The sequence below is a fragment of the Triticum dicoccoides genome, chromosome 7B (assembly GCF_002162155.2).
Source record: "Triticum dicoccoides isolate Atlit2015 ecotype Zavitan chromosome 7B, WEW_v2.0, whole genome shotgun sequence".
Taxonomy (NCBI): domain Eukaryota; kingdom Viridiplantae; phylum Streptophyta; class Magnoliopsida; order Poales; family Poaceae; genus Triticum; species Triticum dicoccoides.
In genome coordinates, this window is record NC_041393.1 from 246,102,606 (window position 1) to 246,120,830 (window position 18,225).

Here is an 18,225-nt window from a genome sequence, read left to right on the forward strand (position 1 = left end):
ACCCATCCCTTTCCTCCTAAACCATCCAAGACAAAGGATGATGAGGATTTTGAGCGCTTTGCTGAAATGATTAGACCTATTTTCTTACGTATGCGCTTAACTGATATGCTCAAAGTAAACCCTTACACTAAATATATGAAGGATATCATTACAAATAAAAGAAAGACACCGGAAGCTCAAATTTCCACCATGCTTGCTAATTACACTTTTAAGGGTGGAATACCAAAGAAACTTGGAGATCCGGGGGTACCAACTATACCATGCTCCATTAAAAGATATTATGTTAGAACTGCTTTATGTGATCTTGGAGCCGGTGTTAGTGTTATACCTCTCTCTTTATATCGTAGACTTGAATTAAATAAGTTGACACATACTGAAATATCTTTGCAAATGGATGATAAATCAACTGCTATACCGGTCGGTATTTGTGAGGATGTGCCTGTTGTGGTTGCAAATGTCACTATCTTAACGGACTTTGTTATTCTTGATATTCCCGAGGACGATAGTATGTCTATTATCCTTGGTAGACCTTTTCTTAATACTGCAGGGGCTGTTATTGATTGCAACAAAGGCAATGTCACTTTTCATGTTAATGGTAATGAGCATACAGTACACTTTCCGAGGAAACAATCTCAAGTTCATAGCATCAATTCTATTGGAAAAGTTCCAACTATTATTATTGGAGGTTTTGAATTTCGTCTCCCTACTGTCAAGAAAAAGTATGATATTCTTATTGTTGGGGATTTTCATATCCCCGTTGAGGTAACTTAGTGTTATTCGAAATTTCTCCGGTTCCGTGTTATTCGGAATGAGTTTGTTAACAAGACTTGATCAACCTTGTTAGTGGATTCATTTTGATGATCATGAGATGGATGAAACTAGAAGGCACAACCTTCTGTACCCACTTTTTACTTTCTGTTATTTAGAATAAATAAAGCAAAAATAGTATTATCCGTCTGTTTTCTGAATTATCCGTGCATTAAAAAAATATCCCGAAAAGAACGGGCTCACGGACGATTCATTGGCGCCACCGTTTGGCCAAAAGAACGCCCCCGCATGCTGCGCAAGCTTGCGCTGTAAGCCGTCTGCGGCAGCGGGGTGACAAGACGTGCGAGAGGAGGACGAGAGGACACGTACACATACAGTTAATAAAAAAACATTTGCGATTTAATTACCTACTACACCCCATCCTGGTTTATAAGTAGGATATAACTAATAAAATATGAATGCATGTCGCCATAGATTATATCGTTGGAGTCGTATTTGAACATAGTTTCCAGCTATACAACTTTTGTAACATGCATTAACACTTATTTGGTTAAATTGAAGGTTATACACCAGCATGCGTTTACCCGCAACACACACGGCTTATTCCATCACAAACAACTTTGATGGATGAACTATCTGCCACGTATTGCACATGCAACTCTAATATGATTGGTGCTTGATGTCTCCGACATCGCTCGCACAGTTCGTCTTATTTGCCACATATCACTATGCCGTCCTCTGCTCGCATCCCTCGGCAAGCTCTGCTCGCCGTTAGGCGCTGCAGCGCGCTGTGCTCACCGTTAGGCGCCGCGACGTGCTCTGTCGCGTCCATTGGCGCGCTCTGCTCGCGTCTGTCAGCGCACTCGGCTTGTGGACAACTTTTCCTTGAGGCGACCATGCAACGCTCTGCTCGCGTCCCTTCGCGCGCGCTCTGCCAGCAGTTGGGCATGCACACGATCATGTCGGGGGCCCCATATGCATGCGGTTGCGCCGCGCGCATTGCCACGCGATGCAGTTACGTGCGGCACGATGGAGTTACGCGCTGCAAATTAGAACTGCCATCAGGGCCTGCCGATATTCCTGGCCATCCGGCTTCCCCTTTAATTCCCGCGGCCATTGTAACTGTCGTGGAATTAACAGGTCAGATGTCCTTAGTGTCAGGACTTAGTCGCGAGGCCAACGCATCTATATGGTAGCTTGAGAGGGGTTGGGTGGAATCGAGAGACGCAACACAAGACAGGGATTTAGACAGCTTCGGGCCCCGGGAAACATCATCCGGTAAAAACCCTACATGCTGTTTGAGGCTAGGTCTCATTATCATCATGAGGGAGTCGCCGTAAATCGGCTCTCCTCTTTGTGTCTAGCCCTAAGATTGTTTCTACTTGCTTGTAGCTTGTCCCTCCTTGGGGAGCCCTGCCCCTCCTTATATATGTTGAAGGGGCGGGTTACATGTGGAGTCCTATTAGGATTAGGACTAGTCTCCCTTCTAATACAAATCGGATACAAGTCCGGGTCTTCCTTGTAAAGTAAATATTCCTCACGCCTTTTCTCTTAAACCGGCCCACCATAGCATGATCCGGCCTTCCATAAACCGCCCGTTGGGCCACCGGGTCTTGTCGCTCCTCTGACCCGCCTGCCGAATAACCAATGAACCGTAAACCGCCATGTCCAAGTGGGTTGTCAGTGAATCGCCAAACTCTAGCCGGGTCATACATCCGGCGGTTTATACCGCGGGGTATATCCCCGACATTAGCCCCCAGTTTAATTTGGATTTATCCATGTTAAACTAATCTGCAACAAGAACAAATTTGTCGGGTTGTGCTCCGGTTTAAATATACTTGTAAGCCGGCACTTGATCATCCTTAAATCCTTGTCATTTCTTCCTTCCAAGTTAATAACCATCTTCATAATCAATTTGCTTGCAGAAGATATTTGTAAATAAAGAATCCATTTGAATCGGCCTTCAATGCTTTGACTTGACAAAAATATTAGTCTCTGAAATATTCAACTGATATCCAGCCGGCTTGAAGATGTAAAACTTGCCGGTTTATGATTACCACCATTGTCTGGTTATAAAAACTGATAATTCCGTGTCATGATTGTTGCCAACACCGGTTCATGATTGTTGCTAATGCCGGTTCATGATTATTGATGACGCCGGGTTACAGACATAGGGTCATAATGATTGGTGACGCCGGGTTAATCCAGTTTGCTCAAAACAGAGAATTTGAAAATAGTTCTTCGATAATAATATAATACCTGTAGCCCCCAAGTCTTGAGCAGAACAAAGTGATGGCTTAAGACTTGCTTCAATATAAATACTGCCACTTAAGAAAAAATCCATGTTGTTCATCCCAGTGACTAGTAAAAACTGAATACTCCATACTATGTAGCCCCCAAGTGCCGGGTTATCATGCTTACAACAACCTGGGACTTGCAATTGTCTTATACTCATAAAAACTTCAACCAGTGTAGCCCCCAAGAGCCGGGTCATTATGCAATAATAAGCAGGGACTTTGTAGGTATAATCATGTAGATTTGAGCAATGATGTGTAGCCCCCAAGGGCCGGCTCAGTAAGATAATATTGAGCTGGGACTTTAATATATACTTCAATGAAAATAACATCATATGATGTAACCCTCATCATGGGACTTGAATCCACGTCCACAATGTTAAGAGCCTTGTGCTTTACCAACTGAGCAGTGGACTCTTCAATATAATGAATAAAAAGCTTTGTACCTTCAACTGTTGACAGGAGCAATTGGTAGCCCCCAAGGGCCGACTCATTATAATGTGATGAGTCGGGTCTTCAATAATATGAGCAGAAAATTACTTTGCATTAGCCCCCAAGTGTCATGGTGCATGCTTGCAGCGACATGAGACTTGCATGTAATCTCAATTTGAATAATGTAGCCCCCAAGTGCCGGGTCGTGAGCCTGCAGCGACTCGGGACTATTCCTTCCATTGTAGAATAAATCATATCCTTTGATAAAATAATAACTGTTGCGCTAAAGCGACTTTGAAAACTCAATAATACTGGTTACTAATAACCATAAAAATCCAGCCATGTTGGCTATTCAAGATAATATAATCCGGTATGAAAAATTCACCCAATATCATAATGAAAATTCAGCCAAATTTGGCTATTTGAATAATATAACCCAATCATTTATAAGCGCATGATTCCAATGGCGCAATCCAAATATATACTGGCGACGTATAGTCCAAAGCCAGGCCGGTTTAATAAACTCCGGATAATTTCCCATCATATACTGGCGACTTATCGTCTTAAAGCCATGCCGGTTTAATAAACACCGGATAATTTATCATCATGCTTTATTCAACCTGTCTCTGCATACAACAAGTTTAAAGTGTCCTGGCGGTTTACCACCGGACGGGTCATAATGCCCAACATATAACCCAGGTTTATAACCAAGGCTGCACTTAAGAATAATCAATGCAATATATCATACCTGTGATATTGAATCACATCATTGGTTTACCAATTTTTTGTAGAAAGAGTGATAACCCCAATCTTGAGTAATGATAGCTCCTTTCATACTGTGCCGGTTGATGATAAACCGTACCGGGTTGTGATAAACACCGGTTTAACCATATATAATACTGGCGACTCGTAGTCAAACCAGACCGGGCTGATAGTCTCCGGATTATAACTTGATCCTGTATTGACAACTTGTAATTGAAAGTCAAGCCGGGTTGATAAACACCGGTTTACTCCATAATAGGATGGTAACATAAAATCAAACCGGGCAGATGGCCTTCGGATTAAGATTTGACCGTGTTCCGTCAATTTGTAATTGACAGTTGAACCGGATTAAAACGTTGTCGGTTTAAAAAACGCAACAAAAATCAAATAACAGTTATGAAAAAAATATGGAAGCAAAGGCAATGATAAGACCATTTGCAAAAAGAGGCTTTACTGAGCCGATCAGATGGTGTTACCATGGTCGGACACGACCAAGCTCCCAATAAGGTGTAGCTATGGTTCAAGTCAGCCAGGTCCCCAAATGATTCGTGGCATATATGCCAGATCAAGAGGCGTGGCAATGGTTCGGGTTCGACCAAGCCCCCAAGTGATTTTGTGGCCTTAGGCTGACCAAGAGGCGTGACTGGTTCAGACTTGACCATGTCCCCAAGTGATCTGGTGGCTGTCGCCTATCAAAAGGTGTCGCGTTGGTTCGGACATGACCAAGGCCCCCAGTGATGTTATGGCACTAGGCCGATCAAGAGGCGTGGCTATGGTTCGGATACGACCAAGCCCCCAAGTGACCAATAATATGATAAGCCAATAAGGCATGATACCCATGTTTGGACCGCGCATCATGGCAGCAAGTCTTCTTTGGCACCCTTTAACTTTTTGCAAGAGATAAATCCTTCTTGAACCGGGATTTTGAACCGGATATTGAGAGCTTCAAGGATTTGTGGGAGACATCTTTCCCTTGAACCGGATTTCAAACCGGAATCCTTATTTTTAGCCGGAAATTTTCTAACGGCCTTTAAACTCGAACTTGCGAGAAGTTAATTTCCTTTTGAACCGGACATTGTTAAACCGGATTTGAGTGCTTCAGAGCTTTGTAGGAGAATAGATTTTTCTTGACCCGGATTGTAAACCGGAGTCATTTCTGATGACCCGGAACTTCTTCGAGCCGGGATTGTATAACTGTCATATACTTCCTAAGCCGGAAATTTTCTGACGGTCTTTAAACTTTCATCAATATAATAGTAGCCTCCGGGACCGGGTTATCCTTCCCTCCATCGTCCTGGGGTTCTTAAATTTTCTGAAACTGGCAAGATTCGCTGAGTCATGTCATCGTAGCCCCCGAGTCTCAAAGGTGACTCGAGGAGTTGGCTTGAGACTCTCCATATTTGACCGTGATATAAACCGGCATAACTTGTATATCATTGGCGTTGATAGCATGATGTGAATCCATAGAAGGTTGAGGTGACTGCGGCGGGTTGTAAATGATCCCATATAAGCCGTGTCAGCAACTCGGCCAATGGTTCCTTCCAACTGGCGATTTGAAGTTAATCAAAACTGTAGTGGCGGTGATTTGTGCGCCCAATAACCAGCTCATGCAGACAGGTGCGGCCCGGTATGTTGATGTAGACCAGGCCGCGAGAGACGGACGGAAAATACGACCGCAGCATCAGAGGCCGCACAGACAGATGAGTCAGTCGCGGTGCTGTAAACCGGTTCGGACGGGCGAGTTGATGTAAACCGGGCCGTAAGGGCGGCGTCTTGCACGCGTCCATTCACCGTGCAATGTGGAACGGACGAACACCGGGCAGGACGTTGCCAGCGCGTGCTTCGTACCCATGGTATAAACCACGTTTATAATGAATAATTTTCCTGCATACAATATTGCAGACCAAGGCAAAGATAAACTGCTCTTTAACAAAAATAATATGCACTAATAAAATATATATTAGATGAATATCACCTGATGTGTTAGGCTAGAAATTATCCGCCATGGAGTTGATGATCACCACAGTGATGCTAAAATTAATCACGGCCGAGTCGGCCAGACGAGCAGACGGATGATCCGGCCGCGGTGTTGTAAACCGGTGCGGACGAGCAAGTTGTCCTCCGTGTTGTAAACCGGCGCGGACGCATGAACCTGTGGCCAGGGCGGACGGGCGAGTCGTCCGTGGTGCTGTAAGGTGGTACGGACGGGCGAGTTGGCCGGCACATTGATGTAACCCAGACCGCGGTACACGTGTCCGTGAATGGCATAAAAATTGTCCTGTGTAAAAATATTACAGGACAGAGTAATTGTTCTTTGACAAAAAATAATAAGTGTTTAATACATAAATTTAAATGAATACCACCTGATTTGGACGGACAGTATAACCACCGCAGCATCAGAAGCAGCTTCGGGGTGATGAATCGTACGCGGCCTTGTAAACTGGTGTGGATGATGAGTCAATCGCGGGCGCGGACTTTGGATTTGCTCCTCCACGCGAGCTAGTAGCACCTGATTAAGGCTCGGTTAACCCGGCTATCATGGATACCTCTGTCATTATATTCCCCTGTGTATCACGTAAGGAAAAAGGGATTTGTCACGTAGTGTCCGGGCCTGCAGCTTTTGACAGCATGCTGCTGCCCCACATGGCCTTCTTTGCAAGTTTTGTCTTAGCACATGCGGCTGTGCAGATCGGAAACCGCTCAACCTCAGGTAGCAGATCCTTGGCCGCCGTTGATCGCGGCAGCGGTGATTATTCTTTTTCAAGCTTCTGGTTCTGATGGATTGTACCTGCACGTGTGCACGCCGAACAGGGCTAGCCAGCGCAGTTCTCAGTGCCGCCACAACCACGTATTCGCAGGTACTTGTACGGCTGCAGGCGAAATTTTTTCCTGGGACTTGATCCGGCAGTAGCAACTCGTGAACGTACAGCTGGTCAGCTGCGGGCTTACGATGAGACGGAGCGGACCCATGACCAGAAAAAGGTTACGTGGCACAGTAGCTAACCCGGAACGCGTGCGCGCGGCTATCCGAGTTCGAATCTCATCTGCTCCAGATTTGACCGGTTGGTTCCTCTTGTTTTGGTAATACCATAATTATAAGGTCTGATGCAAACTACGATGTCTCCTGGTACTATCTCCTCGGGACTTGATATGAGTTGTAGCATCGACAACGGCTGCCCCCTTGTATAACAGCTCCTATCCGGTCTCGACTGTTGAAAAAACGATGTGCCCTCGGATTCGATGGGTCACCCAGCGATGCGTGGGGCGATGCACGAAAACCCTAAAAATCTTTTCGGCTTTGATGAATCTTGCATACTATCGTTCCGTGCCGGCTCTTCTTCATCTGATCACATCGCGAGCTTTCGATCCCTAGGAGAGATCCCTCCAAGAACTCAACACCACCGTGCGCACGCCCCACGGTAGTCTCTTCAATCTTTCCATCGTGCCCCACAGCACAACAAGCACACCCACGACGACACATAGAGAGGGGATGTCCGGTAGCGCTCCAATGGAGTTCGGCGAGCATAGAGTGGAGACCCACGCGAGGGAGACGGATCTCTCGGTGGTGTACACCATCGACCTGGCCGTGGTGGACGACTACATCAACAACGTTGAGCAGTTGCCACAGAGCCTTGCGACCGTTTCAACAGGTTTGTCAACAGCACCGACTACAAGTTTGCCACGATGGATAACAAAGACGATGTAAAAGCGCCCAGAGTTATGGGCTTGGCTTGCAAGAACCTTGTCGAAATCCGTGACCACTACAGGATCTGGGGTAGCATGAAGTAGGACTCCCTGGTCGAGCTCGCCTTGGCCATCATCGACCCCTACTACGAAAAGATGAAGCAGGATGCCCAGAGAACAAGTCCCTTATCCTAGCACAAGGCCTGGATGCGGAAATTGGATGAACCTCACCTCAGGTTCATGGCCAAGAGCGTGTACACATGCTACGAGATGCACAGGCGGATCGTTGACATGAGGAAGTGCCTCGTTACCCAAATCAACGAGCCCGGATTGAGCCACAAGAAGAGCAAGCGTCATAAGAAGTAGATGATGATCAGATGATCGTTTATGCTAGTTAATCATGCATGTAATATATAGTTTGCTTTATTGGTGTGTGTGGAAATGTCATGTGTGTAGTAGCCACCTATGTAATTATGCATGTAATAGTTTACTTTGGTGTGTGCAAATGCCATGGTTGTAGTAGCCACCTATGTAAGTGGATGTTTAATTTGGTTATGCAAGCATGTCCTTATAAGTGTGTGTGTGTGTGTGTGTATATATATATATATATATATATATATATATGTTGTTGTTCTATATGCAATCCCATCGCACAACACAGACGTCTTATTAGCAGCAACCGTTTGTGTTCTTATCGGTGTTCAGACACATTTCTGATTACAGACCTGTTTGCCGCGTATCACACAATTCTTGTTAAGTTGAACCGTTTCTGTTCTCATGTCTCAATGCAAACAGTTCATTCGAGTGAACCGCATGTCGTATATCGCACACACCTTTGATCTGGCTGACCCTTTCTTTTGTGTTGCCTAATCACAAACAATTCATCCGAGTGAACCGTATGTTGTGTATCGCACACGCCTCCATCTAGCTGCCCGTTTCTTTTGTTCCTCCTCATCGCAAACAGTTCATTGAACTGAACCATATGCCCTTCATCGCACACGCAACTAAAACCTGAACCGTGTTTGATGCATCCGTCATCGCAAACATTTTACACATTTCTGACGGTTTTCATACAGCACCGTTTGTGATTATGGCATCGCACACCGTTTTTCGAAGGGTCTCTGATCATAGTGTCGCATTAGCAGCATCCTGCAGTAGTGCTAGTAAATCCAAAACCCGTCTGAAATTCATGAACCTTGGCATGCTATCATGGAATGGCATCAGTATGCTGGGGTAAAAAATATTGTCCCATTTGGGGCAAGTTGTGGTATAAGCTTCTCACAAACCAGAGCTTCTCACAAGAAGCCTCATGGTTTCATTAGGAAAACGTGTCACCTTTGTGGACAAAACGATATTCGTCGCCTCTTCTTCCTTTCAATTTTTTTTCTGGTGTAAACATAGAACAACAGGAGTGTGGTGTTAAATTTTGGAATTTTTCGAGGATCATTTGGACATTTTTATACGTTAATTGAGTTTTCTAGGCATTTATGTGCAGAATTCAAAATTGACTACATGCACATGCTCCAGTCCATAAAAACAGGTTGCAAAATCAAATGTTTCTCCTTGGTTGCAAGATTAGGTCACATGCAAGAAATGAGAACGAATGGAAAACACCTTGACACTGTCGATCGGCCGCTAACATTGAGATACATGGTTTTAAATTCTAGTAAATCAAAAACTCGTCTAAAATTCATGAAACTTGACATGATATCATGGAACGGTAGTGACATGCCGTGGTAAAAATATTGTCCCATTTGGGCAGGTGTGGGTATAAGCTTCTCGCAAACCAGAGCTTCTCTCACAATAAGCCTGATGGTTTTGGTAGGGTACGTGCCACCTTGGGGAATGAAACGATATGTGTTGCCTCTTCTTACTTTCAAAATGTTTCTCATGTCAACATAGAACAACACGAGTGTTGTGTCAATTTTTGGGATTTTTCGGGGTTCGCTTGGAAATTTTTATACATTAACTGAGTTTTCTATGCATTCATGTGCATAATTCAAATTTGAACTACAGGCACATGCTCTAATGCATATAAATTAGTTGAAAATTCAAATATGTGTCCTTGGTTGCATGCTTAGGTCCCATGCAAGAAATGGGAATGAATGTCAAGCACCCTGCCACCGTCACTCGGCCGCACACATTGAGATACCTGGTTTTTAAACTCTAGTAAATCCAAAGCTCGTTTGAAATTCATGAAACTTGGCATGCTACCATGGAGCGGCATCAACATGTTGTGGTAATCTTTTTGTCCCATTTGGGGCAGGTTTGGGGATATGCTTCTCACAAACCAGAGCTTGTCACAACAAACCTGATGGTTTCGGTAGGGAACGTCCCACCATTGGGGACGAAACAATATCCATTGCCTCTTATTGCTTTCAAAAAATTTCTCGTGTCAACACAGAACAACAGGAGTGTTGTGTCAATTTTTGGGATTTTTCAGGGTTCATTTGGACATTTTATGCATTAATTGAGTTTTCAATGCATTTATGTGCATAATTCAAATTTGAACTACATGCACATGCTCTAATGCATATAAATTGGTTGAAATTTCAAATGTGTGTCCTTGGTTGCATGCTTAGGTCCCATGCAAGAAATGGGAATGAATGTCAAACACCCTACCACCGTCACTCGGCCGCAACATTGAGATACCTGGTTTTTAAATTCTAGTAAATCCAAAACTTGTCTGAAATTCATGAAACTTGGCATGCTATCATGGAGCGGCATCAACATGCCGTGGTAAAATTTTTGTCCCATTTGGGGCAGGTTTGGGTATATGCTTCTCACAAACCAGAGCTTCTCACAACAAGCATGATGGTTTCGGTAGGGAACGTCCCACCTTCGGGGACGAAATGATATCCATTGCCTCTTATTGCTTCCGAAAAATTTCTCGTGTCAACAGAGAACAACAGGAGTGTTGTGTCAATTTTTGGGATTTTTGGGGTTAGTTTGGACATTTGCATGCATTAGTTGAGTTTTAAATGCATTTATGTGCATAATTCAAATTTGAACTACATGCACATGCTCTAATGCATATAAATTAGTTGAAAGTTCAAATCTGTGTCCTTGGTTGCATGCTTAGGTCCCATGCAAGAAATGGGAATGAATGTCAAACACCCTGCCACCGTCACTCGGCCGCAAACATTGAGATACCTGGTTTTTAAATTCTAGTAAATCCAAAACTAGTCTGAAATTCATGAAACTTGGTATGCTATCATGGAGCGGCATCAACATGCTGTGGTAAAATTTTTGTCCCATTTGGGGCACGTTTGGGTATAAGTTTCTCACAAACTAGAGCTTCTCACAACAAGCCTAATAGTTTCGGTAGGGAACGTGCCACCTTTGGGGACGGAACGATATCCTGCCTCTTATTGCTTTAAAAAAATTTCTACTGTCAACATAGAACAACAGGAGTGTTGTGTTAAATTTTGGAATTTTTTGAGGTTCGTTTGGACATTCTTATACATTAACTGGGTCTTCTAGGCGTTTTATGTGCATAATTCAAATTTGAACTACATGCACATGCTCCAGTGCATATAAATTGGTTGAAAAATCAAATCTTGTGCTTGGGTGCATGCTTAGGTCCCATGCAAGAAATGGGAATGAATTTCAAACACCAGGGCACCGTTGATTGCCGGCAAAACGTTGAGATACTTTGTTTTTAAATTCTAGCAAATCCAAAACTCGTGTGAAATTCATGAAACTTGGCATGCTATCATGGAATGGCACCCGACATGCTGTGGTATTTTTCGTGTCCATTTTTAGAGAAGGCGCACTCGAATAACAGCCAACAAAGGCATTTTGAAACAAATAGCTGCCACTCTAACATCGCAAACGTTTGTATAATTCAAATCGTGTGCGTTATGTTAAGTATTCACGTGACGCCACGTGTCTTCGTTTTAATGGCTATAGGAGGTGCCGTGCGGACAGCTGCTTGACTGGACGGGAGGCGTGCGAGCAGGATCCGGTGTGCAGGCTGACTGAGAGGCGTGCGAGCAGGATCCGGTGTGCAGGCTCACCGGGAAGCGTGCGAGTTGTATGCTATGCAGGCTCACTGGGAAGCGAGACCTTTGACTTTCATGGCCTCCCGCCTTCCTCTCCATTAATGGTGCCCGAGCCGCTGCTTAATATGGGTGGCCTTACTGTTCGCCTCCCATTTCCCTCCCTCCCGCGGACCTATACCAACGCCATGGCACAAAAGGATCATCTGCCACTAGTCTTCAAGTTTGGTTAAGTTGACTCCGAACCGGAGGAAATAGAAAATAAGGAGGAATGGGGCCTCATGGACATGGCCCAGAACAAGCTGGCCGCGGTGGTTGCTACCCCCGCTCCCGTCCCAGCTCCCATCCCCGCGCCGACGCCGGCGACCATCCCCATAGCATTGACGGGCTAGTCACCGAGGACTATAGCAGAGGTGGAAGACGCGGGCGTCAGCGAGGTCTCCGCGGACCTGCACAAGCTCGTGTACATGCCAGCGCCCGTGCCCGTGCGCGCCCTTCCACCCACCACGGCGCTGGTCCCCGTGCGTGCCCCCCTCAGCGGCATGGGATGCCGCTCTCGACCGCTACCTCTCAGCGCCTCCAGGTGTCGTCCTCCCGCGCCCCGCCCGTCGATCGCGCGATGACATGATGTTTGATTTACAAGTGAAGAACATTCTGTGCTGCATTGAAGACTTCAACAACGGCGTCCCGGAGGAAGACAAGGACAAAACGGTGCAACACGCCTCCTCCGCCGCTGCCGGAAATAGTTTTTTCCTTGGGTTTAATACTGTATCTCGATCATATAAATATAAATTTGCAGTATGACTAAATGAAAGATATGGTTCGAGGCGAACTTGTGTTTTCTCTCTTAATGTAAAGACTTATCAAACGATTTTCTTTTGAAAAAAACATTAATGGTTTTTAAATATAAACCACTTATCGCAAACGTTTTAGTTAGAACACCCGTATGCAAACAGACAGCTTCCCCAGGAAGCCAAGGGAAAATGTGCCGAGTGCGGCTCTTGATCGCAAACGTTTTAGATAGAACACCCGTATGCAAAGTGAGAGCAGGATTTGTTCATCTCTTTGATACGTCCATTTTGCATCATGTTTTCTTACTGTTATTTATGATGTTTTTATGCAAAATAATGCTTTTTGGAGTAATTCTAATGCCTTTTCTCTCATAATTTACAAGGTACACACAAAGGGGGAGAATTCCGGCAGCTGGAAATCTGGACCTGGAAAAGCTACGTCAGGCCACCTATTCTACACAACTCCAAAGAAGGTGAAACTTCACGAAGATTTTTTATGAAATATTTGAGGAATATTGGAGCCAATAAGTACCAGAGGGGGGCCACCAGGTGGGCACAACCCACCTGGGCGCGCTAGGGAGCCCAGGCGCACCCTGGTGGGTTGTGCTCACCCAGTCCCACCTCCGATGCCCATCTTATAGTATATAAGTCATTTTGACCTATAAAAAATAAGGAGAAGACTTTTGGGACGGAGCGCCGCCGTGTCGAGGCGGAACTTGGGCAGGAGCACTTTTGCGCTCCGGCGGAGCGATTTCGCCGGGGGAACTTCCCTCCCGGAGGGGGAAATCATCATCATCATCATCACCAACAACTCTCCCATCTTGGGGAGGGCTATATCCATCAACATCTTCAACAACACCATCTCATCTCAAACCCTAGTTCATCTCTTGTGTTCAATCTTGTTACCGGAACTATAGATTGGTGCTTGTGGGTGACTAGTAGTGTTGATTACATCTTGTAGTTGATTACTATATGGTTTATTTGGTGGAAGACTATATGTTCAGATCCATTATGCTATTTAATACCCCACTATTATCATTTGTGAGTAGTTCCTTTTGTTCTTGAGGTCATGGGAGAAATCATGTTGCATGTAATCATGTGAACTTGATATGTGTTCGATATTTTGATAGTATATATGTTCTGATTCCCTTAATGGTGTCATGTTGTCGGGGAGACTGATCCACGAACACCTATGGGACCGGCGGACCGTGCCCCTTTCGGTTCGGCGGGGGGCGGAGACCGCACGAAGAGCAGATCGAGGCGAAGCACACGAGCAGTTTACCCAGCTTCGGAGCTCTCCGGAGAGATAACACTCCTACTGCTGCATGTCTATGTGTATTGAGTTCTTGCTCGGGAGCGCTGAGTGCTACAGTACACACTAGCTGCTAACGAGACCGAGCGTGAGTGTGTTTTTGGCTTCCCACCTCCCTCTACGTTGCGCATGGGCCTCCTTTTATATGCTCAAGGGGTCACCGACAGGTGGCAACATAGACAAGGGTAAAAATGGAAAAGGAGGGGTGGTTGGTACAGCTACCTGTACAGTGTATCCTACCTAACCCTGACGGCAGGGGACAAAGGCATTAAATGCCCGTCTGCATCGCCCAAATAGTGTAAAAAGGGACCGTCAGGGGCGCCACCGCTCGCCACGATGGCAATCTTGTCAGCGTCGCATGCCACCGCGCACCGCTGGCTACACAGCCTCTCGCCACGCGCGCCTGGAAGGGCCCCAGGGCGACACGTTGGTGGATGTGCTGGAGCATGGGTACAGAGTGGTCGCTTGTCGCGGCAAGCGCCTTGCCGCGGTTGTTGTCTTGTCGCGTCCAGAAGCTTGTCGCTCACCGGGCCTTGCCGGGACGCGTGGCATGTCGCGGCAAGTTCCTTGAGATGCCTTGGTTGGCCTTCCCGGCAAGCTCCTCTTGCCGGGGCCTTGTCTCCTTGGCTTGAATACTTTGTTCTTGAATGGCTCCAAAGGAACCACAGAGGACCTTGGCGGTCACCCGGCAAGCCTTGCCGCGGGGTGCTGCGACTGCCCGTGCACAAGTTCGGGGTACTAGGGTACCCCTACTCTAGTACACCGACAGGAGCCCCCAGGCCTGGGCCACACACGGTGCCGAGCGCTGTTGGGCCAGGCCCAAAACAGGGCACGGGCACATGCGGCCTGGGTTACGCCGTATCTTACTCCGTATCCACCGTGCTCTCCCCGAACGGCACGCGCCGAATTGCCGCGCTCAAACGTGAGCGCGAGAAGGACGCCGTCGCTCATGGCGCTGCAGGGTCGTCTCGCTGAGAGGAGCAAAGAGCTCAGCGCCGCCAAGGACTCCAACGCGGATCTTGAGTTGAAGCTGGTCACTTTGACTCAGACGCTGGACGGCGCCAGGGAGCGGGAGGTGGCCTTGACGGAGAAGATCAAGGCTGACGAGGCGCTGCTGGCGAGCACTGCTGCCGCCCAGGATGCTTTTAGGGAGAATGTGGAGCACTGGACGGAGGGTCTCGTGGATGTTGCCGCAGCCATCGATGGGGAGCTGGCGCAGCTGGGGATGGAGGATCTCGGGTACTCCTCCGATGAGCGCCTCCAACCCAGCGCCAAGCTCAGCTTGTTCTTCAAAGGCGTGGCGACGGCCCTCTAGCGACTCCGGGAGAAGATCCCAAAGCAGCTGGCCGACGAGTCGCGCAAGATCTGCGCGGGAGTTCTTCAAAAGGTGCTGGTGAAGGTGGCCTTCCGCAACCCAGGCCTCAACCTCACCAACGTCCTCAGATCCCTGCCGCCGGATACTGATCTGGAAGCGCTCAAGGCCCTTGTCGCACCCATTGTGGACAAGGTGAGCGAGATCAAGAGGGTTGAGGGCGATCACGTAGATTAGGCCGCCCGTTTTCTCTTTTTCTTGTTGCTGCTGGTCATGTTATGAGAACAATCTATTAGAGCTGCGACAAGCTATCTTGTAATATAACTCTATTTTGGGTAGAGATTGCTGTGTTATTTCCTTTACTTGATTCCCCCCTTTGTATGTTCTTGCCCTACGCTTTTAGGGAACTTGTCGGCGCAGGCACCTAGGCCGCGAGCGCTGAGTGCGGGACGTCAGCAGCCTGCTGGCAGTGCCGCTTCCGACAAGAAACCTTGTCGCAACTAGACGCAGCTCACTTAAGTTGTTGAGCGGACTCGAAACAAAATAAGGGCGCAACTAGCTACGAGTTGGTTCCTCCACGCACAGGTTTTCCATACAAAGCACGATCGTTCGAGGAAGATAACTTAAAAATTAAAACTGATTGCTCAAACTTTGGCAACTTAGCTTTTCTGTCGTTTGCTTGCTTCCCGGTAAGACGAAACTTCCTTGAACGATGCCTGGTCCACTCCATTATCTTCTCCTTTCCCCCCGGCAAACTTGTGGGCGAGGGAACCTTCCTTTCCTTTTTGAGAAGAAGAAAGAAGAGAAAATAAAGATATGGAGCCTTACAGCTCGTTACCGCTTACCGGGGGTAGGTGCTGCACAAAGTGTCAGATAACACATGCAAAAGAAGTAGAAAGCATGTAATTGACAAGATGTGCGGAGCACATGAGCTTTACTTATGCACGGGGTCTGCGCCCGGCTTCGTACAAAGGATTACATGCAACATCGGCAAGACTTGTATAAAAGGTGGTTGCCGGAACAGGTTCCGGCAACCACGCCTTACGGGTAAAACTTACGAAGATGCTCAATGTTCCAGGAGTTGCTCACCGGAATGCCATCTTCGGTCTCTAGGCGGACAGCGCCAGGCCTAGTGACTCGTTTCACCCGGTAAGGGCCTTCCCACTTCGGCGTCAACTTGTTGGAATTCTTGGCGGACTGAACGCGTCGAAGAACAAGATCGCCTTCCTCGAAACTTCTGGCATTAACTTTGCGGCTATGGTAGCGGTGCAAAGCTTGCTGGTATCGAGCAGCTCGTACAGCAGCCTGAAGACGGTCCTCCTCAAGGAGCAGCGCATCATCTTGTCGCAGCTGCTCTTGCTCAAGCTCATCATAAGCGAGCACTCGAGGTGACCTGTATACGAGTTCCGTGGGGAGAACTGCCTCTGCTACATAGACTAGAGCGAAAGGCGTCTGGCCAGTGGCTCGATTCGGTGTCGTCCTGATCGACCAAAGAACCACCGGCAGCTCCTCAACCAGTTCTTTCCGCACTTGTGTAGCCTGTCGAAAGTCCTGGTCTTGAGCCCGCGCAGCACTTCAGCATTTGCCCTCTCTGCTTGACCGTTGCTTCTCGGATGAGCAACAGAAGCGAAGCAGACCTTGGCGCCAAGATCTTGGACGTACTGCATGAAGGTGCGGCTCGTGAATTGCGTGCCGTTGTCGGTGATGATCCGGTTAGGGATCCCGAAACGGCAAACAACCGACCTGAGAACTTGACTGCCGACTATGCTGTCACCTTCCTCACTGGTTCCACTTCCGGCCACTTTGTGAACTTGTCGATCGCAACGTACAAGTACTCAAAGCCCCCGACAGCTCGGGGAAAAGGGCCGAGGATGTCGAGCCCCCAGATCGAAAATGGCCAGGATAAAGGGATCGTCTGGAGAGCTTGAGCTGGCTAGTGTATCTGCTTGGAATGGAACTGGCACGCTTCACACTTGGTTACTTGTGCAGTCGCATCCTGGAGGGCTGTCAGCCAAAAGAGACCTTGCCGGAACGCTTTGCCGGCAAGTGCTCTTGCGCCAATGTGGTGACCACATATGCCTCCATGTATCTCTGCCAACAGCTTTTATCCGTCTTCCCGGTGAATACACTTCAATTTCACACCGTTGAGTCTTCTTCTGTATAGTGTGTTGTCGACAAACTGGTACATACTTGACTGCCAGGCTACTCTTTCTGCTTCTTGTTGCTCTTCGGGAAGTTCTCCTGTCTGAAGGAAACGGACAATCTGCTGTGCCCATGCTGGAGCTTGCGGCTCGACAACAAGGACTAAAGGCGCATCTGCTGCTGCGGGAACATCCGCTTCTACGGCGAGAACCTGCGGCTCAGTCGGAGCTTGATGTTCCCCGGCAAGCTTGCCGGAGCAAAACTTGTCGGGAGCGTCTGCTACGACGGAACAAACCCTAAGGCTTGCCGGAGCAGACTACTCCTCAGCACCCTTGGTGTTGATTTTGAGGACCTTCTTGGCGGCGGCTTTGGGGAGCTCTGCCGGTAAATGGTCACTAGAAATCAACTTCCTCTTCTTGCTCTGTCCAGTTGATGGCGTTACAGATGGTTGAGTCAGCTTGAGCACAAAGATTCCTGGTTCCACAGGTAACTTAAGTGCGGCGCACTTCGACAGGCCATCGGCAATGTCGTTCCGGGCTCTTGGAACATGTTCCATCTGTAGGCCGTCAAAGTGCTCTTCTAGCTTTCTCACTTCATCAACGTAAGCTTCCATCAACGGACTTTGATAATTCTTGTTCACTTGGCGGACGACAAGCTGTGAGTCACCCCTGACAATGAGCTTCTTAATCCCAAGGTCTGCTGCGATCCTGAGATCGGCAAGCAAGCC